This window comes from Balaenoptera ricei, chromosome X, assembly GCF_028023285.1.
Source record: "Balaenoptera ricei isolate mBalRic1 chromosome X, mBalRic1.hap2, whole genome shotgun sequence".
Lineage (NCBI taxonomy): Eukaryota > Metazoa > Chordata > Mammalia > Artiodactyla > Balaenopteridae > Balaenoptera > Balaenoptera ricei.
The window spans coordinates 88919895-88944526 of NC_082660.1; the positions used below are offsets into that span (position 1 = coordinate 88919895).

The 24632-nt window shown below is 35.6% G+C and overlaps 1 pseudogene; it reads left to right on the forward strand.

The window, feature by feature from the left end:
* Window positions 1–21221: 21221 nt before the first annotated feature.
* LOC132357452 (adaptin ear-binding coat-associated protein 1-like) lies at window positions 21222–22027 on the forward strand (annotated as a pseudogene).
* Window positions 22028–24632: the final 2605 nt, after the last annotated feature.

Below are 24632 nucleotides of genomic sequence, written 5' to 3' on the forward strand. Positions count from 1 at the left end.
TTATAAAAAAACCATTAACAATAGCAGCAATATTATAAAATAATCAAGAATAAACATAAATATATAATACCTACATAAAGAAAACTTTTTTTAGTAGATAATGTAGTTTATTTCCCAGACAAAGCAGAATTGTTTACTTCCTTAATTATATTTTATTATCAATAATCTTTCTTCATTTTTTAAACTTTTAATTGGGGTAAAATACACATAAAATTTACCATTAAATTTTTACATTATATCTTCATGACTTATTTAGTTATTTATCTTATAATTGGGAGTTTATACCTTTTGACCAACTTCATCAGTTTCGCTCCCTGGCCCACACCTCTGTCAACCACCATTCTGTTCTCTGTATCTAAGAGTTCAGTTTTTTTTATTTTTTAAGATTCCACACATAGGTAAGATCATATAGTATTTGTCGTTCTCTGTATGACTTATTTCACTTTCTTAACCGTTTTAAAGTATACTGTTCAGTAGTGCTAGAGAAAACTTTTAAACACTAAAAAGAATACAAGAACACATGGATAGGCCCACCATGTTCCTACGTAGAAAGAAGGTTCAATGTTATATATATGTAAATTCTCCACAAGAAAAGCTATAAATATATAATGTGGTATCAATAAAAATATTAATGGGTTATTATTCTCAATTGGAACTAGAAAAGCTGATTCTAAAATTCATATGGAAAATAATACAAGTAACAACACCAAAGACAATTCTAAAATAGAAGAGCAATGAGATTATGTTTTGAATCTGGCCCACTCTGCCAGACATCTTCCTCAGTTGTGATGAATTGTTTATTAAGTTTTTGTTGTTCCCCTTTGATATATGCCTTCCATCATAACACCCCTCATTCTGTCAGTCAAATCTGAACCCCAACTGTATATAGAATTTTTTTTTTTCTATGAGAGTCTTGAAAACTTCATACCAGGGACCATGTTTGGATGTCTTTTTAAGTGTCCCAGAACCTTCTATGACAAGAAGGCTTTGTCTGCCCAAAGCAAAGAGACAATTTCATTCAATGTTGCTTACTGACACAGGCTAGCTTACTCAAGTTTTAGCTCTGGCTCCAAGCTATTAATAAACCTTAAGAATCAAGAGGCAATTAAGGGAAATGAAAGACAAGTGTACTACCATCATGAACCAGGATCCTATAAGCATCATCTAGTCTTGTGCAAGTGGTAAAATATTCTAGCGTTATTTGTCATTCAATATCTTTTTCCTGCTGGATAAAAAAAGCTCCCCCAAATCAGATGCAGAAATTTTGAGTATTTAAAAGGATGTGTGCCTGTGTTTGTGATTTTTTTCTATTTATAGGATAGGCTTCAGACCTTATTCACAATTACTCCACTAAAAACTGTAGCCAATCTTCGATCCTAATGGACATCAATTCATAGCATCATGCCTATCATTCATAATGAAATTGTTATGTGTTAACTTCAAAGAAGGATAGATTCTCTTTTCAATGAGCAAAGGGATTTGTATGTGTATATAAGTTGATAGTCTAAAGGAAGGCTCATATAAATTTACCTATATGTATATTTTTCTTTGTAGATGTAATTAAGCTGTTAAAAAGGAATATTTTCCCTGAATATATCTATTAGCAAAATGTTAATGTACCTCCCAAGATATTTTGCTTGTTACTTCATACACGATTTAGGTTAAAGGAAGAAAGAGGAACAGATTAATATTGAAAATATAAGAATCAGTTAAGGTAGAGGTATCTATGATTGACTATACAAATATGATATAAATATACTCATGGCTATTAGGATCTATTTTTCTAACTTCTACAGCCTACAAATCATTCTACCCAGTTTTTTTTTTTTTTTTTGCTCTTTTCTTTCTCTTATGTATTCTACTTCTCCTCAGTTTGAATTTTTTTTTAAATGGACAATAATTCTTGCTTTTTTAAAATTAATTAATTTATTTATTGGCTGCGTTGGGTCTTCGTTGCTGTGCATGGGCTTTCTCTAGTTGAGGTGAGTGGGGCTTATTGTGGTGGCTTCTCTTGTTGTGGAGCATGGGCTCTAGGCCCACAGGCTTAAGTAGTTGTGACATGCAGGCTCAGTAGTTGTGGCTCACGGGCTTAGTTGCCCCACGGCATGTGGGATCTTCCCAGACCAGGGATTGAACCCGTGTTCCCTGCATTGGCAGGTGGATTCTTAACCACTGCACCACCAGGGAAGTCCCTCTCACCTTGAATCGATATTTGGAAAACTTAACACATGAAGAGTTGAAGCATTCCTCAGCAGAATGTTCTACTAGATTTTGACCATAGGGTGATAACTGCATGACTTTACATTTTTCACCTATCTGCGACCACAAACTGACAGTTTACAGAGTTGTTTATCATTGCATGATCGGTGTAATCATTCAATTTAGTTCTTAAGCTGATTGAAAAAAACTGGACTATACTCAATTTCTTTTTCCTGATTGCCCTATAACATAATCAAACAAGTAGTTATGTATAATCAAGTAATAAAAAGGTTGTCAGTAATGTTCTGTGAAAGCACATTTCTACTGTAAACAAACTCTACTATCACTTGCTATGCAAGTGCCAAAAAAAACAAAACACTATATGTGCTTCCATTTAACTAATATGATAATATATTTAAGATGGTTGTTTCCAATATTTTTTATTTTGTACAAATATGCTTCATATAACTGCTACCTCTTTCATGCCTGGTAGCTGAATTTCCTGCTGAGCCCTTTTGTATTTGCTGATCAAATATCACCTCCCATTTTGTTGTGTAACTCCTGTTGTCTTTCTTTTGTACTGTAGGATGAAACACCTAAGCACTCTTTTCAGCTACTTGAATTTTCTCAGAGTCATTATAAATCTTTGGACTCTATTCTAAAACTTGAAAGAATTTCCTTTTAAAATCCAATAGAGGGGCTTCCCTGGTGGCGCAGTGGTTGAGAATCTGCCTGCCAATGCAGGGGACACAGGTTCGAGCCCTGGTCTGGGAAGATCCCACATGCCACGGAGCAACTGGGCCCGTGAGCCACAATTACTGAGCCTGCGCGTCTGGAGCCTGTGCTCCGCAACAAGAGAGACCGCGATAGTGAGAGGCCCGCACACCGCGATGAAGAGTGGCCCCCGCTTGCCACAACTAGAAGAAAGCCCTCGCACAGAAACGAAGACCCAACACAGCCATAAATAAATAAATAAATATTAAAAAAAAAATCCAATAGAAAATCTGTCAGAATATCTTATTAGACTCTCACCCACCAAAAAAAATTATACATCAAGAAAAATAAGACTACATCAAGAAAAAATAAACATAAGTTGATTGCCCTATTTTACTCAAATTCTAAGAAGGTTGCATCCTGGTGTGTGCAAACAAAAGAGTTGTGATTACACATGAGCCTCAACTACATTTTTATTTTCCCTCTTTTTATAAGGTAGCAAAACTACGTCAATAAAAGTTTCCAGGCATATGTATAGAAAATAATATAAAACTAGTGACTACACATATAATAAATGTGTAACTAGTACATTAAACAAGCATGCCTTGTTGGGTGTAATAAGAAACAATATAATCCCACTGCTTCATTAACATTTATTCAAAGGGAGAAAGTTATTTCTTTATTATGAATAAAAATTTGGAAAATACCAAGACATTTCTCATTCAAAGTCCTCCAGTCACTTTTAGTGACAAAATCAATCGTATATTGTCCTTTAGAGAGATAAAAATATGAAATGGGAGAAAATGAGGAAGAATTCTTCCTTGAATTAGAATATCAGTATGAACTCATGGTTTCTTAAAAAACCTATTTCTTTGTAGTGTATTTTAGAAGATCTAGAAGCACTCCTAGCACCCAGATCTGGGTTTCTAAATACCATTCTTCATAAAAGGAAATGAAGCTCCTTTGAATAATAACCAATTCCAGGCCTGGAACAGGCAAAGCAAAAGATTAACCTATATAAGAACATATTGTTGTGTTATAAAGCAAGGAAGCATTCAAGGGATGATGGGGGCATGTCAAAAAGGGGCTGGCATTGGCCACATCTGGAACTGCATCTGGAGCAATTTGAGCAAGGTAAGATATTGTAATATGTTAAATAAAAGAGAATCTGTGAGTCCATAATAATATTCAAAAAGAGGGAGGGAAGGAAAGCTTTTATTTACAGATTAATGACAGCTACTAAGTATAGAAGGAATTAGAAAGTCACCACTTTATATCTACAAATATAACAATTGATTCAGGTGGGGATCACCAATGAATGTAAGGTTATTGGGAAATAAGATATATACATAGTTTCAAAGTATAACTCTGAAGATTAACTATTAATTTACAAAGGCACAAATGTACCTTTAAAATGAACACATCTAGGATTGCCCACTTTAGATGCATATTAAACACTTTGAGGAATAGTCCTAGTTAGGACTTTACTGAGTCCACAGGTAAAGGAATTTTCCAGTTTAATAAATAATAACTTTCCAAAAGAAAGCAATATCGCCTAGAGTTCCCATTTATGGCTTTAAATTATAGACGAAAGCAGGGGGAATACTAAGCACAAAATTTAGGGTAGTGGCTCTTCTAGGGGAAAGATGGATGTTGTGATGGGGAGGGCATACTGGTAGCTTTAAAGGCACTGGAAGTATTTAACCCTTAAACTGAGTAGTGTATAAATGGGTCCTCATTTATTATTTTTTTAACTGTACACATACATTATATATATTGTATGGGATGTAAAGGGTGGGCAAATACCTAGCAGACAAACTCACAAAAATATAACAGGTAATAATTTTACAGAGAAATTTCATCCTCTTTTTAAGCATATGTGGAAATTTACAAAAATTTGATATTTTATTATCTATATTCATTGTATATATTTATCTTCATAACATTTGCTTTTTGAAAACTCAATGAGAACATGTATAAATAAGTATTTTATATGTAATTTGAAAATTATAGTACCAAAACATTCAAAATATATTCTGATAATTTAATTCAAATCAAAATGTAGGAACATATTAAATATTTCTGAAAAATATAGCACATAAATTTCTTTCTAGGGTATAGAAAAGCAAATAAACAAACAATCAAAATAAGCTTTAATAGGGACTTCCTTGGTGGTCCAGTGGTTAAGACGTCATCTTCCAATGCAGGGGGTGCGGATTTGATTTTTAGTAGGGGAGCTAAGATCCCACATGCCTCGTGACCGAAAAACCAAAAACATAAAACAGAAGCAATATTGTAACAAATTCAATAAAGACTTTAAAAATGGTCCATATAAAAAAAAACCCTTTAAAAAGTAAAGCCTTAATAAATTCCCCCAAATCAAATTAAGCTTACATTATTTACTGCCTCAGGTGATACAATAAAAGTAGATATTAATAATAATTTAAGCAATAAAATATATAACTATTTAGAACAAATCATCATCACACAACTATTTAATAAAATAAGGATTGAGTAAAAGAGAATATCAAAGCATAATGAACACAGCACTTATAAAATAACAACAAATGAGAGTTAAACCTGTTAAAATGTAGGTAATATTGCCAAAACTTCATTTAAAAAAAACTCACAGTCTTAAAAACTTTCATAATTAAATAAAAGTTAATGGATAAAAAAAAAACATGAATTAGGGAGAGACCTTCAGATGGCAGAGGATAAGACATGGAGATCACCTTCCTCCCCACAAATACATCAAAAATATATCTACATGTGGAACAACTCCTAAAGAACACCTGCTGAATGCTGGCAGAAGACCTCAGACTTCCCAAAAGGCAAGAAAATCCCCACATACCTGAGTAGGGCAAAAGCAAAAAGAAAAAACAGAGACAAAAGAATAGGGAAGGGACCTGCACCTCTGGGAGGGAGCTGTGAAGGAGGAAAAGTTTCCACACACTAGGAAGCCCCCTCACTGGAGGGGATGGGGGTGGAAGCTTTGGAGCCACAGAGGAGAGCACAGCAACAAGGGTGCAGAGGGCAAAGCAGAGAGATTCCCACACAGAGGATGGGTGCCAACCAGCACTCACCAGCCTGAGACGCTTGTCTGCTCAGCTGCCGGGGTGGGTGGGGGCTGGGAGCTGAGGATCCGGTTTCGGAGGTCAGACCCCAGGGAGGGGACTGGGGTTGGCTGTGTGAAGACAGCCTGAAAGGGGCTAGTGAGCCACAGCTAGCCAGGAGGGAGTCCGGGAAATTGTCTGGACCTTCCAGAGAGGCAAGACACCATTGTTTCAGGGTGAGAGAGGAGAGGGGCTTCCTGCTCCATTTGCCCACAGATGGTAGCCACTAAATGACATGATAATATACATAGAGAATCCTAAAGACTCTACCAGAAAACTACTAGAGGTAATCAATGAATTTGGTAAAGTAGCAGGATACAAAACTAATGCACAGAAATCTCTTGCGTTCCTATACATTAATGATGAAAAATCTGAAAGGGAAATTAAGGAAACACTCCCATTTACCATTGCAACAAAAAGAATAAAGTACCTAGGAATAAACCTACCTAAAGAGACAAAAGACCTGTATGCAGAAAACTATAAGACACTGATGAAAGAAATTAAAGATGATACAAACAGATGGAGAGATATACCATGTTCTCGGATTGGAAGAATCAACATTGTGAAATGTGAAAATGACTATACTACCCAAAGCAATCTACAGATTCAATGCAATCCCTATCAAACTACCACTGGCATTTTTCACAGAACTAGAACAAAAAATTTCACAATTTGTATGAAACACAAAAGACCCCAAATAGCCAAAGCGATTTGAGAAAGAAAAACAGAGCTGGAGGAATCAGGCTCCCTGACTTCAGATTATACTACAAAGCTACAGTAATCACGACAGTATGGTACTGGCACAAAAACAGAAATATAGATCAATGGAACAGGATAGAAAGCCCAGAGATAAAACTACACACATATGGTCATCTTATCTTTGATAAAGGAGGCAAGAATATACAATGGAGAAAAGACAGCCTCTTCAATAAGTGGTTCTGGGAAAACTGGACAGCAACATGTAAAAGAATGAAATTAGAACACTTAACACCATACACAAAACAAAACTCAAAATGTATTAAAGATCTAAAGGTAAGGCCAGGCACTATAAAACTCTTAGAGGAAAACATGGGCAGAACACTTTATGACATAACTCACAGCAAGATCCTTTTGACCCATCTCCTAGAGAAATGGAAATGAAAACAAAAATAGGCAAGTGGGACCTAATGAAACTTAAAAGATTTTGCACAGCAAAGGAAACCATAAACAAGACAAAAAGACAACCCTCAGAATGGGAGAAAATATTTGCAAATGAAGCAGCTGACGAAGGATTAATCTCCACAATATACAAGCAACACATGCAACTCAATATGAAAAAAGCAAACAACCCAATCCAAAAATGGACAGAAGACCTAAATAGACATTTCTCCAAAGAAGATATACAGATTGCCAACAAACACATGAAAGGATGCTCAACATCACTAATCATTAGAGTTATGCAAATCAAAACCACAATGAAGTATCACCTCACATCAGTCAGAATAGCCATCATCAAAAAATCTACAAAGAGTAAATGCTGGAGCGGGTGTGGAGAAAAGGGAACCCTCTTGCACTGTTGGTGGGAATATAAATTGATATAGCCACTAAGGAGAACAGTATGGAGTTCCTTTAAAAACTAAAAGTAGAACTACCAAATGACCCAGCAATCCCACTACTGGGCATATACCCTGAGAAAATCAAAATTCAAAAAGAGACATGTACCACAATGTTCATTGCAGCACTATTTGCAGTAGCCAGGACATGGAAGCAACCTAAGTGTCCATTGACAGATGAATGGATAAAGAAGATGTGGCACATATTTGCAATGGAATATTACTCAGTCATAAAAAGAAACGAAATTGAGTTATTTGTAGTGAGGTGGATGGACCTAGAGTCTGTCATACAGAGCGAAGTGGGTCAGAAAGAGAAAAATGAATACCGTATGCTAACACATATATATGGAATCTAAAAAAAGATGGTTCTGAATAACCTAGGGGCACGTCAGGAGTAAAGACAGAGACCCAGTGAATGAACTTGAGGACATGGGGGTGGGGAGGGTAAGCTCGGACGAAGGGCGAGAATAGCATTGACATATATAGGCTACCAAATGTAAAATAGATAGCTAGTGGGAAGCAGCTGCATTGCACAGGGAGATCAGCTCGGTGCTTTGTGACCATCTAGAGGGGTGGGATCGGGAAGATGGGAGGGAGGAACAAGAGGGAGGGGATATGGATATATATGTATATATATAGGTGATTCACTTTGTTATACAGCAGAAGCTAACAGAACATTGTAAAGTCATTATACTCCAATAAAGATGTAAAAAAATTAAAAAATTAAAAATAAATAAGAAAAGGTAAAAAAAGAGGTGTAGAAATGGAAGTTCAGCAAAGTATGCTCTTCATATAATTGAAGTCCCTGGTAAAGAAAAATAAAACAATGGGGTAAACTAGTAAGATCTAATTTTTAAAAGTATATTTCTAGAAATTTATGAAGTAATCAACCTAAGTTTGAGTTTACTGGTTCTGTTTCTCTTGAAGTCGCTCTCCTTGGCTTAAAGGTGGCTACCTCTTAGCTGTGTCTTCACATGGACTTTCTCTGTGCAGACACATCACTAGTGTCACTTATAAGAACCCCAGACATATTAGATTAACCACCACCTCCACCAAATTTAACCTTAATTACCTCCTTAAATGCCTTATCTCCAAACACATTCAAATTGGGGGTTAGGACTTCAGCATATACATTTTTTTCTGGGGGACACAATTCATTAAGTTACAGACATTTTAGTTATTTCAAGTGGCTTAATTTAATTTCAGTTTAGCAGTAAGAAATTCAGTAATTTCAACTTCCCCCATCTCTCATAGCTGTGTAACTAGGATTTTACAGGGAGTTATTGCCCATGAGGGTAAGTGTTTGATCACCTCTGTGACCAATACCCTTAATTTAGTGTCCATTTGGTAATGACCTATACTGGCTCTACTTTTATTATTACTTTTTTATGGTAAAAGAGATATACAAGCATAGTAAAATTTTTAAAATGCAACATGACACTAAATGAAAAGACTCATCCTTCCTTCCTGCTCCACGCTCTATCACAATCCTTTTAACTTTTTCTATTTCTAGTTATTTTTATATACTAAAGGGACGTTTCCTATATATACTAGTGTGTATACGTTAATCCCAATCTCCTAATTTATCACTTTCCCCCACGTTTCCCCTTTGGCAACCATAAGTTTTATTTCAAGATCTGTGAATTTGTTTCTGTTTTGTAAATAGGTTCATTTGTATCATTTTTGTTGGATTCCACATATAAGTGATATCATCTGTTATTTGTTTTTCTCTGTCTGAGTCTGACTTACTTCACGTAGTAATAGATAACTAATAAGGACCTACTGTATAGCACAGGGAACTCTACTCAATATTCTGTAACAACCTATGTGGGAAAAGAATTTGAAAAAGAATGGACATATATATGTGTATAATGGATTCACTTTTCTGTACATCTGAAACTACACAACATTGTAAGTCAGCTATACTCCAATAAAAATTAAAAACAAAACAAAACATGAATTAGCATCTAACCAAGAAAATACAAAAAAGAACAATGAAATATTCCAAAGAAAATCAAGGGGAATGATATAGTAAAGCTAAAGGCAGAAATAAATTTCTCAGACAAAGTAAAATCCATAGAATTGAAATTTTAATTTAATCCAAGAACTAGTTCTTGGGGACAAAAAGAAAAAATAATTCTGCTTAATCTGAAATATGCAATCTGAAAAATTATGAAAGCAAAATACAGAAAATTATAAGTAGTAAAGAAAACATAATAAGAGATGTAGATTATTTAATTAGTAATAAGATAAGGCTATGTACAATTTAATAATTTTAAATCTCAGAGTAGTGGATAATTTTCAAAATTAATTAATAAAATAGAAAGACCTGAATGAACAAATGACCATGGGAGAAACTACTAAGTTTCCCTCCAAGCTCTTCTATCAGTTTACTAGCTATTAAACAACAAATTAAACTGTCAATTTCTACATATATCTGGCAACACTAGATATAATAAATATGTTTCATATATTTTGTCAAACTAAGGGAACAATTGCCTCTAATTTTTATTTGGGATTCCCTTTTGCCAGTGTGATTAATTATCTTTGTATATTTATATTACCATTTTGACTTTCTTTTCTTGTGAACTGCATGCCCATGCTCATTAAAATAACAGCATTTTTTCTTATTAATTTGTAATAGCTCTTTGTGTACTAAAGACATAAAACTTTTGGTTTCTTCCTCCCCCAAATTTGTCATATGTTTTTTTCACTTTAATTGACGTTTTGCCACACAAACATTTTCCTTTTTATTTAGTCGAACTTATAAATATTTTTCGTTATGGTTTCTGGAGTGTGTTATGCTTAAAAATGCCTTTTTCACTTCAAGACTATAAACATATTCGCTCACCTTTTAATCTAGTATTTCTAATGTAAATATTTTATCTATCTAGAATTATACTTTATGTAAAATATGATGTTAGATATTTTTTCCCAGATGACTAATTTTCCCAATAGCATTTAACTATTGAGCTGTTTTCATGGTACTGATTTGAAATTGCCACTTTTATCATGTACTAAATTCCCATATATGTTTGTATTAACTTCTGGACTCTTTCTTCTTTTCTATTACATAGCTATTCTTTTGCCAATATCAAACTTTCAATTTCTTCAGCTTTATAAAATAGTGCCAGTCTACCATATATTTGTAATTCTCCTTGGTATTTTCACATATTTATTATTACAAATGGACAATATCATTTTGTAAAAATTTAAAAAAACATTTCTTAAAGCTAGTGGTGTTTTCACTGGGATTCTGTTGGATTCACAGAGTAATTTTCATAAAACTGACATTTTCTCAATCTTACTATCTAAGAACAAGTCATATCTTTCCATTAAGAATATAAACTTTAAAAAAACTACCAAAATGGTAAATAATGGTGAGATAATATAAAGACCAAGAAAATATATCCTAGTATCACTATTACTATTTAAAACTTTTCTTTCAAACCAACATATTAAACATGGAATAGAAAAAAGAGGTATAACTTCTGAAAAGAAAGGGACAAAAAACACTAATATTTTTACATATGATATAGACCTAGAAAATCTAAGAGGTTCAACTATTAAATTCTCAGAATTGCAAGTTTAGGAAGAGCAGAATAGATAATAAATATAAAAAAGTCAGTATCTTTTGTTTATGGAAGCAATAACTCATTAGAAGAAATGAAAGGGAGAAAAGAATCCACTTAGGATTGCAACAAAATATCATAAGAAACCAAAAAATAACACTGTAAAAAATTTGTAGAACTCCTGCAGAGAGTCTGTAGACTCCCTGGGTTCAAATTGTGGTACTGATACTTACTAGGGCTGTGACATGGCCATATTAATTAGGTCTAGGATCCCCTCTTCCTCATCTATCAGTATAAGATAAGGATAATCATAGTGCCTAACTCATAGGGTTATTGTGAAGACTATACATAAAGCACCTCAAAAATGCCTGGCACATAGTAAACACTCAATACATGTAGGCTTGTGCAAAGTTACAAAATTTACTGAAGGAATATTGAAAGAAATAAGGAGAGAGGATTGAGAGTGTCTTGTCACATTTGACATGTTGAATATTTTCTGTCTATCCTTTCAGATTCACTCTTCACTCTGTTCTGTACCCTAGGAGACTGGAGGCTGACCTAAACAGACATCAATAGACTTCTATTCCCTCTGGTGTCCAATAGAATTTGGCTAATGGAGGACCCCAGAAAGAGATCAGAGGGAGAAAGGAGAGTGAGGTAGGTTAGGGTGTTAATTTCCCTTACTCCCTCTCCCCAGAGACACTGGGCGGTGGCTGTGTTAATTTATAACAGGTTACAGTTCCTGTCAGACAGCCCTTTCCACAGTCCCCTGTCTTGGAATTTTTGTAACTTGCATATTCAGGCCTAGGGTGCTAATGGAGTCCACTATTACTAGCCCTGGGTTTCTGTGAGAATTATTACGCTTTTCTTACATTTTGGCCACACCTGGTAAAATAGTCCCTTTATTACACTTCCTTAGAATTATATTAATTTAAGGGTGCCATCTGTTTTCTACTGAGACCTGTCTAATCCACTTGATACTAAAATGTATTATAAAACCACAAGAATTATTTCAAAATGGATTATTCCTAGATTCTTCCTTATAATTTACTAAATTTTATAATGTCTCTACAACCAACACATGTTCCTTTCATAAGCGTAAAAATTACATAGAAAATGAATTATTAACAAAAAATGTGAAATATCAGCTGATATTTATTAAAACGTAAAGAAAATAATGAAGAAAAAAATTCAGTGTAGGGGTTGTGAGTGAATATTTAGAATGGTCCTTCAATGTGACATTAACGTTCTGGAGAGTTACTTGGCAATGACTTATAGAAATCAAGATAAGCATACTTTTAACCCAGTAAAACTGCTTTTGAAACTCTATTCCAAAGAAATAATTTAAATAAAAGATGGACATATAAATCATTATGCTTTAGCTATACATTTCAGCTAGGGTTAGAAATAGGCTAAATGGTCACTGTGCTAGATATAATAGCAGATTATTATATGTTAATTGAGTAATGCATTTCTGATTACTGTCAGAAATGATGCATTTAAGAACTGAGTAGAAATATGTAAAGGACTTTACACATTGATGCAAGGTAAAAAAGAAAGTGGAACTTAGAGTAATATATGCATATAGAGAGCAAGAATATAAAATATGGGGCCTTCCCTGGTGGCGCAGTGGTTAAGAATCCACCTGCCACTGCAGGGGACACGGGTTTGAGCCCTTTTCTGGGAAGATCCCACATGCTGTGGAGCAACTAAGCCCATGAGCCACAACTACTGAGCCACCATGCCACAACTAGTGAAGCCCACGTGCCTAGAGCCTGTGCTCTGCAATAAGAGAAGCCACTGCAGTGAGAAGCCCGCACACTGCAACGAAGAGTAGGCCCCACTCACTGCAACTAGAGAAAGCCTGTGTGCAGCAACGAAGACCCAATGCAGCCAAAAATAAATAATAATAAATAAAATAAATATTTAAAAAATCTTAAAAAAAAGAATATAAAGTATAAATAGTAGAGTACACATAACCAAAAGTCAATTGTTACATCAGAAGAAAATTACAGAACAGTATCCCTTATAAATATTGAAGCAAAATTTTCAAATTTTCAAATACTAGCTAACTGAATTCAACAGCACATTAAAAAGATTATTCACTATGACCAATGGGATTTATGCCAAGAATGCAAGGGTGGTTCAACATAAGAAAATCAATCTAATACACTACATTAATAGAACAAAGAAAAAAAACCCCACATGATCATCTCAATAGATGCAGAAAAGGCATTTGACAATATCCAACACCTTTTCACGACAAAAAATACTGAAAAAGCTAGGGATAGAAGTGGACTTTTCAACCTGATAATGATAATGGGCATTTCTGAAAAACCCACAGCTAATATCATTTTCAGTGGTGAAAGACTGAAAACTTTCCCCATAAGATTGGATCAAGACAAGAATGCACACTTTCACCTTTGCAATTTAACATTGTACCAGAAGTTCTATCCAGGGTAATTAGACAATAAAAAGAAATAAAAGGCATTTAAGTTACAAAGGAAGAAGTAAAACTATTTCAATTGGCAGGTGAAATTATCCTATATACAGAAAATCTCACAGAATCCACAGAAAGGTACTAGAACTAATAATGAATCAACAAAGTTGCAGGATACAAGATGAACACACAAAAACCAGTTGCTTCTAAATATATACAAAGATCAATTGAAAAAGGTAATTAAGAAAGTAATTCCATTTACAACAGCATCTAAAGGAATCAAATACTTAGTAAGTTTAACCAAGGAGGTGAAAGACATACAATGAAAACTACAAAACATTGCTGAAAGAAATTTAAAAATAAACAAATGGAAAGACCTCCCATTTTTATGGATAGGATAGGAAAGCTTAATATTGTTAAAATGGCAACAATACCTAAAGTGATCAACTACAGATTCAATGCAATCCCTGTCAAAATCCTAACAGCCTTTCTGAGAAATGGAAAAGATAATCCTTAAATTTACATAGAGTTGCAAGGAGCTTCAAATAGCCAAAATAATAATGATAAAGAGGAATAAAGTCAGAAGATTCATACCTCCTAATTCCCAAACTTACTACAGAGTTATAGTAATCAAAACAGTGTGCTATTGGCATAAGGATTGACATATAGACCAATGGAATAGAATTGAGAGCCCAGAAATAAATCCATAAATCTATGGTCAGTTGATTTTTGACTAGGGCTCCAAGTCCATTTAATGAGAAAAGAACAATCTCATCAACAAATAGTGCTGAGATAACTAGATTTCCACATGCAAGAGAATGAAGTTGGACTTTTACCTCATACCATATACAAAAATTAACTCAAATGGATCAACCACCTAAATATAAGAGCTGAAACCACAACAATTTTGGAAGAAAACAGAGTTAAATCTTCACTACCTTGAACATGGTAATGGATTCTTAGCTATGACAACAAAAGAATGAGTGGCAAAAAAAAAAATAAATTTTACATTATCAGAATTAAAAACTTTGTACACCAAAAGACATTATCAAGAAAGCAGAAAGACAGTCTATAGAATGAGAGAAAATATTCGCAAATCATATATCTGATAAGGGTTTAATATGTAGAAAATATTTTAAAACTGTTAAAACTCAACAACAGAAAGACAATACAGTTTAGAAAAATAGGCACAAAATTTGAATAGGCATTTATCCAATGAAGATATACAAATGGCTGATAAGTACATGCAAAGATGCTCAACATCCTTAGCTATTAGAAAAATTTGAATCACAGTGAGATACTACTTCATTTCTTCACACTTACTAGGATGGCAAAAGAAAAAGAAAGAAAGAAAGAAAGAAAGAAAGGAAGGAAGGAAGGAAGGAAGGAAGAAAGAAAGAAAAAGAAAGGAAGAAAGGAGAGAGAGAGAAAAAGAAAAATAAATGTTGATGAGGATGTGAAGAAACCAGAATCCTTGGACATGACTGGTGAGGATGTAGAATGATGCAGCCACTGTGGAAAACTGTTTGGCGCTTTCTCAAAAAGCTTAACATAAAATGTCATATACAACTCAGTAATTCCACTCCTAGGTGTATAACCATAACAACTGAAACCAGAGATTTGAGCAGAAACTTGTACATCAGTGTTCACTGCAGCATTATTCACAATGACCAAAAGGTGGAAACATCCCTAGTATCCATCAAAGATGAATGAATAAACAAAATGTGGTATATGCATCCAATATAATATTGTACAGCCATCAAAAGTAATTAAGTTTTGATACATGCTATAACATGGGTAAATCTTGAAAACATTATGCTTAAAGAAATAAGCCAGACACAAAAAGACAAATCTTGTGCGCTTCCACATATACGAAATATCCAGAATAGGCAAAGTCATTAGAGACAGAAACTAGATTAGAGTTTACCAGGGACTGGGAGGAGGAAGGGATGAGAAGTTATTGATTAATGATTTCAGAGTGTTTGGAAAGAGATAGTGGTGATGGTTGCACAACATTTTGAATATAATTCATGCACTAAATTGTACATTTGAAAATGATTAAAATGGAATATTTTATGTTATATATTTTATCAAAAATAGTCAATTTACAAATTAAGGAGTGATTTTTAATTGCTATTGCTATTTAAATATTGCTAATTATTTTATTTTTAAATTAATAAACTATTTTTGAGCAGTTTTAAGTTTACAGAAAAATTCAGCAAAAGGTCCAGAGAGTTCTCATATACCCCTCAACCTCCCCAGTTTCCAATATTTATTAACATCTTGCATTAGCATAGTGCATTTCTTACAGTTGATGAGCCAATATTGACACAACTTTTATTAACTAAAACCTATAGTTTACATTAGGGTTCACATCTCTGTGTTGTACATTTTATGAGTTTTGACAAATGTATAATGACATTTATCCATCATTATAGTATCATACAGAATAGTTTCACTGCCCTATACAACCCCTGTGCTCCACTTATTCATCCTTCCCTCCCTCCCCTAGAACCCCTGGCAAGCACTGATCTTTTTACTGTCTCCGTAGTTTTGCCTTTCCCAGATTGTCAGGCATAGGAATGGACCACCATGGAAATGAATCTTCTAGGCCCAGTCAAGCCTTTACATGACTGCAGACACAGTGACATCTTGACTACAACCTCATGAGAGACCTTGAGCCGAAAGGACCCAGTTAAGGCACTTCCTGAGTCCTGACTCACATAAACTATATGTGTTATTATTTTAAGCTGCTAAATTTTATTATTGTGGTGTAAATTTTTGGTGGAATTTGTTATGCAGCTGTAGATTACTACACCTTGATCCATAGCCTTAGTGTACTTTTAGCTTTGTTCCTGTCTTTTCTTGAACTTGTCCTATTCTAATATTTCAGTCTATAGACTGTCCTGTCTAGAAAATTGAGCATTCTTAATATCTTGGATTTTAGTTGATTCTTACTCATTTGTAGTCACTAAGTTCTAGCACCAATCATTCACACTCCTCTCAAACTCTGAGTCAATATAGAACAAAGCAAGGAAGTAGAACTGAGTGTTTTTTTTTTCTACTAGTGAGTAGGCTCTTCCACTCTGTTTGGTGTATTTTATGGCTTGGATGAAATCTTCAGCCTCCTCTCTCTAACTCTTGTCATGTTTACATGAGTCAAATCCTTAGGAATTGGTATCTATCTTAGCTACTGAACTGTAACAGAGCTAGAATTCTGGCTTGAACCCAATTTGCTTTGTTGGATCCCAACACCCTAAACCTGGATTTGAATCCCAGCTCTCCCACCCATTGGTATATGATCTAAATAAGTGATTTAATTTCACTGAACTGGTTTGTCAAGTCTGAAATATGGATAGGTCTTAACTTATAGAGTTGTGAGGAGAAAATATCATGCAGGTTAAGTTCTTAGCCCAATGTATGGTCTACAAAGGGCACTCACCCTTTTCCTTCTTTGTAGTGTACCTCCGTAGAGAATGAATATTTCTTTGTGCCATTCAAATCTATAATATACCTACCTGTTTGACTCTAAATTTTGCACTGCCAAAAAAACTGAAGCTAATGACCCTTCCTGCAGACTAAACCTCCTTGAATACTAATTGCAATCTTTTAAAGTCTGAATTCAGCACTCCCCTTTGAATGTTATGATCTTAAATGAATAGTGTACCCTCCATGAAAGATAGTTACCCAAATTCTAGTCTCCTCCACATTTGTCACCGACCATCCCTAGAGTTCCCAAAATGTGGTCAATTCTTTCTGTGTTGTAACAGCCTGAGGATTTAATGAGTGTGAATTTTAAAAAGAAACATTATTTTTCTGCTGTTATTACACAGGTGGTTTTGTCTGACCAGAATCCTTTCCTTCAGGAAATAGCCCATTCTCCACTCCACATAATTCTGATAGGACTGTCACTAACAGAACTCTGCTCCCCTGACCATAGGATAAGTATGTGACCCAAGGTAGACTTATCAGACTTTCCTTCTTGAGAATTTGGTTTTTGATTGGTGATACATAAAAACTAAGGCAATAAATCCATCCGATAAATCTCTTTTTCTTTCTCGGTGTAGTCAGAGTTATTTTTTAAAGCTTTCAAAATTTCTTTTTGAAAGTCTGCTAATTGGTGTACCTATAAAAAGCATTAACAATTGTAAAAAACCTTGGAAAATGTTGATTAGTAAAACTAAAATATTGAAAATCACTTATTTTCCCACTATTTTAGGGAGATCTATTGTTAACATTTTGTGCTGCAGTGTGTACTGCTTTATTTCACTTAATATTATGTCATAAGGATTTTCTATGACATTTCTTTTCATAAATATGATGTTAAAGGTTTCTTATTTTCCATCATATGGATATGCCATAATTCACTTAGTTTTCTCATTATCATTGAATATTAGGTTGTTTCCAGTTTTTTGTTATTACAAACAATGCTGCAATGCAATCTCCACATGTAAAGTTTTGTTTTCATTGTGAATTACCTTTTTGTAGAGTGATGATTGAGCCCAACCCCATCTATAACTCCTTTATTTTTAGTTGCTTTCCATCTACAAGTGGTCATGTAACCCACTGCTGAACAGTGAAATGAAGCAGAAAATGCTGGGTGAGACTTTTATGAAAGATTTTTTGAAGAGTCAGAGTTTTGCTGGCATAAACCTTCTTTCCCAAAACAAATGATGATGAGGATGATGATAGTGATGGAAGTCTGAAGGTCTTCCTTCTGCTACTTTCACTGTGCTGCAAGTACTCTCACGATGCTATCTTCTGCATGAATTCTTCCAGCTACCTTCTTCTCACTCCCTGAATAAGTCATAGGCTATCCAGTCTTCTTCCAAAAGTCCCTGACCTCACCTCTATGTTACAGTCAATGATTCTACTAGCTACATCTTACCTTCCTGCTATCCACAACAGGGGTCGCCTACTTTGCATTCTCAATGTCCTGATTCTGGCCTGCACCATAAAGGAAGGAAAGGTTAAAATGTGAAAAGAATCAGTGTAGCTTACTGGTTCACAGCATACTCTATGGGGCAGGATGGGTTTTTATCTTTAGCTCTGTCATCGGCAATTTTCTTAATCTCTCTGTTCCTCAGTTTCCTCATCTGAAAAATGGGGAAAATAAATAGTAGTCACCTCACAGGGTGGTTATGAGGATTAAACAAATGAATATTAGTAAAGCACAGATATTAAGTGCTATATAAATGTGAAATCTCATATCTCATTCTCTTGATCAACCACACTCATGTAAAAAAATAAGTAATAAATAATAAAAATTTTAATAAGCAATAGCACCACTGTGTTAAGGTCTAGTGTTTTCCATTAACTACTTGAAATATCTTGTAGTCATTCATTAACAAACATTTATTGGTTCATGTTTGCCATGTGTAAGACAGGGAAAATTCAAAAAACGATGATAAATAGTATTTAGCTTTAATAGCTTCTGCCCAGATACTTGGAAGAATATCAGACTTTAATAGTAAGACTCATATTCATTAAGATCACAAATCTTCCCAGTGAACATATATACCTGGCTTTATTAATAATTACTAAAATTACCTAACTACAAAACAAAACAAAAAGTTTCTCATCAGTGATGAATAGCACTTAAAATATTTATATGCTACAATTATTTGACCTGTGGAATAGAGCAAATATGGACAGTTTAAAATTGTCTCCTATGTTTAAAATGGTCTTTGTTCATGCTGAGGAAATACATATTTAAAATAATCAATATACTTTCAGAAGTTCAAACATAAATATTCAAATAAAGAGGCCAAGAATAAAAATATAAGCATGTCACCAGCTGTATGTTCTTTGTGAAGCTTCTCAGACTTAAACAAAATATTAAAAAAACTTCCCCAAATCACAATTTTAAGATAAAGCAGTTTGGAATAATCTGAGCCCAATTGATCTCTCCTCTTTCACTTCAAACACAGAGTCACAAGATAACTGCATCCTGAAATCATCTTTCACCAAACTGACACATTTAATGGATCACATGTTCTGAGTCTAAAAGACTTATATTGCCTTATGTTTCCTTTGGGATTTGGAAAACAAATGTACATGTAACTAGATACACTTACCTTTCATTTTCAGGGCATAACAGGTCAATTGCCAACATTTCTTGCAGGAAGAAATTGATAAGTTCACAAACCTTTTAAGACTATCTTTAAAAAAAAATATTCCCCCTCTTTTCCACATTTATTTTGTTGGCTTTGTTCCTGCTTCTCACTTGCTTGCAGATTTTCCAAGTACCAAATTAACATGTGAAACCTCACTGGTTAACTGAAAATCTGTAAAGCCACAAAACTGAAGAAATGTCCCTTGACAATAATAAATCCTTAAAAATTCAGCAATACCACATGCTTTTCCCATTCACCTTGCTGATAGCAAAGAATATTTGTGAAAGACTTCATAGACTGTGAAAGCTTTAACACGTTAATCCCATTCAATACATATAGCATTTCAGTAATAGTCAACTGTTTCCAGGCACATTTTCTTTCTTTCCTTCTTTTTTTTTTTTAAAGTTAGCTCTTTTTTTTTAATTTAGTTTTTTATTATTTATTTTTATTTATTTATTTTTGGCTGTGTTAGGTCTTCGTTGCTGTGCACAGGCTTCCTCTAGTTGCGGCAAGCGGGGGCTACTCTTCGTTGTGGTGCGCATGCTTCTCATGGTGGTGGCTTCTCTTGTTGCGGAGCATGGGCTTTAGGCACATGGACTTCAGTAGTTGTGGTACAAGGGCTCAGTAGTTGTGGCTCATGGGCTCTAGAGTGCAGGCTCAGTAGTTGTGGAGCACGGGCTTAGTTGCTACGTGGCATGTGGGATTTTCCTGGACCAGGGATTGAACCCGTGTCCCCTGCATTGACAGGTGGACTCTTAAGCACTGCACCACCAGGGAAGTCCTCAGGCACACTTTCTAAAATCACAACAAAAATCCTTTGGAAAAGTTTATTTAGTGTCTTACGCTTTTTATTCTAAAAAGATGGTAACTAGTAAAAACAAACAAAAAGCATCACTGTCAAAATGACATTTCATATAAGCCCTTAATGTATATCTCCTCTTCAGAATAGACAGTATAATTACAATAAAAATGGAATCATATTAATAAACTTCTGAAGAGTCTGAGTAACAATGAAAAGTTAAGGTTTAATAATAATAGGAATTAGCTGGTTTAAGCACTTTCTAGTACAAATGCATTTGGATTAGCAGCAAAGTATTTGACTCTTCAAAAAATTCAATATTATCACTTTCAGAAATTTTTTAAAAATTAAGCAGGTTTTTGTAAGAAGGAAGCTTATACCTTTCTTATTTACTTTTAAATTAATCTGTGGTAGATGAATAAACAGAAAGGACCCAATAATTTTATTTTCAGATGTCAGTCATGAGAGAGTAAGAGTTTAGAGGTTCTAAAAGCCAGATGCCAAAACACAGTCATTTCCGCAGCAGGATTACTAAAAATGCCAATAATTCTCAGATTATCTCTGCACTAGTTATATGCATTACATGTTCTAGACCAGTGGATCTCAAAGCTTAGGCCCTGGACCAGCAGCGCAGGCATCACTTGGGAACTTAAAAATGCAAATTCTCAGAGCCAAGATGGTGGCCGAGTTGGAGTACGAGTCTGTTCTGTGTGTGAAGCCCGATGTCAGCGTCTACCTGATTCTGCCCCGGGCCTCCAACCGCGGTTACAGGGCATCTGACTGGAAACTAGATCAATCTGATTGGACTGGTCGCCTCCGAATCACTTCAAAAGGGAAGATTGCTTATATCAAATTCGAGGATAAAGTTTCAGGGGAACTCTTTGCTCAGGCACCAGTAGAACAATATCCTGGTATTGCTGTGGAGACAGTGACAGATTCCAGCTGCTACTTTGTAATCCGGATCCAGGATGGTACTGGGCATAGTGCTTTCATTGGCATTGGCTCCTCAGATCGGGATGATGCCTTCGACTTTAATGTCTCTTTGCAAGATCACTTCAAGTGGGTAAAGCAGGAATCTGAGATTTCCAAAGAATCTCAGGAAATGGATAATCGTCCCAAGTTGGATCTGGGCTTCAAGGAAGGGCAGACCATCAAGTTGAGGGTGCTTCTAAGTCCAAGACTACAGGGGCTGGGGGCCTAAGCTTACTCCCACCCCTGCCTGGAGGCAGAGTCACAATTCCTCCACCGTCCTCCTCAGTTGCCATCGGCAATCATGTCCATCCACCGCCCATACCAAAATCCAATCATGGAAGTAGTGATGCAGATATCCTTTTAGATTTGGATTCTCCTGCTCCTGTAATGACACCAGCACTAGCTCCAGCTCCAGTTTCTGCAAGCAATGACTTGTGGGGAGACTTTAGCACTGCATCCAGCTCTGTTCCAAACTAGGCACCACAGCCATCCAACTGGGTCCAGTTCTGAAGAGCACTGGCAGGACGTTAAGGACAGACTTGAAGAATCAAAATGACCTTGAGGGCACCAATCTGTGAGGGTAGCTCGGAACTCCTTCCCTCCCCAGAACCAAAATTATTGAGCAGTTGTTTTCATAGCTTCTCCATTGCATTCAGGCTGGTTGTGTCACTCCCCAGTGTTGTTCCTTGCTGTACAGCCAAGAAAGTATTTCTTATCTCCTGTTCACTATCAGGGCAGGGGAATAGTGGGTCTTATGATACTTGTGGCTGACTATGCAGGGCTCTAAAGGCCAGGGTCTCTTTGGTGGGGAAATAACCTCTAACATCTGTAAAATTTTCTCCATCTTTAAATTCTTTAACTTATTTCAGAATCATCTCATGACACTTGTGTGCCTCTCTGTGAAACCCTGTTTAGCAATTTCAGGGGAGACAAAAACCTCAGAACTTCTTTTTTCCATTAACTGAAGACTCTAAAAATGGACAGACTGATCTCAGTGTTTACAGATTCAGAATTTTGATAGGGGTGGGTGTGAAGAAAGACCTGTTTCCTGGGTCTCTGCTGTATATCCTCCCTCTGGCTTGTCTTATTCAGTGAACATCCAGTGCTGGGTGCAGCCCTCTTAACTTCTAGTGCATTTACATGTCTCTTCCTGTGACAAGAGCGTTGTGTTGGTGGCACCCCACTCTTCTTTTGTCTGTTGAATAGTGCAGCATCTCTGATCAGTGGGTGTCTCTTGGATGAAGGAGGTTCAAGAGGCTATATTTTCCTAGTTATATTCTAGAGAAGCAGTTACTTTCTTGCAGCTCCAACTAGTTGCTGCATTTGAAGCACAGCGTTACTTTGTAATGACCCCATTATTTGTCCTAAAGTTAAAGGGTTTAGAGTTTTATTTTAATTTTTTTTAAAATTTTATATTGGAATATAGTTGATTAACAATGATGTGTTAGATACAGGTGCATTTTTTAAATTAATTAATTAATTAATTAATTTTTTTGGCTGTGTTGGGTCTTCATTTCTGTGCGAGGGCTTTCTCCAGTTGCGGCAAGCGGGGGCCACTCTTCATCGCGGTGTGCAGGCCTCTCACAATCGTGGCCTCTCTTGTTGCGGAGCACAGGCTCCAGACGCGCAGGCTCAGTAGTTGTGGCTCATGGGCCTAGTTGCTCCGCGGCATGTGGGATCTGCCCAGACCAGGGCTCGAACCCGTGTCCCCTGCATTAGCAGGCAGATTCTCAACCACTGCGCCACCAGGGAAGCCCGGGTTTAGAGTTTTTAACCTAATTTGTAGAGCAGAGAGGTTGAAAGCACTTAACTCTTGCTCAGTACCCACATTGCCTTGTTACCTGGGTATCTGGCTCCTTTTCATAAACATTTATTTTTTCAATCCAGCTCTTCAACAGAAAGCTGCTATTACATGTACCATCATTTATGAAGCAATTTGGAGAGCCATGGCTTTAGCTGTGATAGGTTTTGCCCAAATGATGGCTGCGATACCCATCACCAGGAGTATGTCAGAAGCAAGTTGCTCCCCCACCACTTTTCCTCCCTCTGCCCACCATTCCTTTTACAATGCTGTGAAGGGGTCCTGCTCTTAGGTGAACTGGCACCAGCTATTTTATCTGTTAAGGGGTAATTTTGAGAGTGAAACGGGAAGATCTCACTTCTTCCCTTAGCACCTATTTGGATGTGTACCCTTTGGCTGAAGGGAGTCCCTATATTTAGTTTCAAAATAGATTCTCTCTCTTGGATTTCCTTCTTGACTCTTTTTCACTTTGGGCCCCCTTTTTTTTTTTTTTCATTGCTTCCCGTTCCAGGCAGCTCTATTCTTACAGAGACATGGCAGGACATTTAAAAATTCCAATAGAAAACACTAAAAGGAAAGCCTATAGAATACTAGTGACTAACTACTGGGAACCTATTTTCTCAATCTTCCTCTGTGTTGTGTTTTTTGTATTCTCAAGATGATAATATATTATGTATTTGAATTCCTGAAAAATTGAAAATGAAGTTTCAGATATATGTATATACAGCGTATGTATGCTGTATTGGTGCAATAATGGTAATTAAAAAATATGGAAAAAAAAAAAAGCAATGCAAATTCTCAGGTCCCACCTCAGCAGTACTGAGTCAGAAACTGTGTGTTGGGCTCAGAAATCTGTGATTTTAACACACCTTCCAAGTAATTCTGATGCACCCTAAAGTTTGATAATTGTTCTAGAATGTTATATTTAATTTTCAGCAGTTGTAAGCTTAATTCATCATGGAATGAGCATTTTATAAATGTTGTACTCTATGTATTCTAAGGACACTACAGTAGCTTTATTAATGAGGTGGAAAGAAAAATAAAAACTTCAGCTTTAAATGCAACATAATGTAGGAAGTTAATTATGCCCTCTCTCTTTACCAATCTGATTCATTCTCCCTCTCTTTACTCCTGCCTGTAAGCAGGAGATTATATCCCTCCTCCCATTAAAGTCCTCTAATGGCTGTCTATCTCACTCAAAGTAAAAGCCGATGTCCTTATAATGGTTATAATGGTTTACAAGGCACTGAAGACTATGCTACCGTTTCCTCATTATTTCTTTGATCTTATCTCCTTCTGTACCTGGCCTCATTC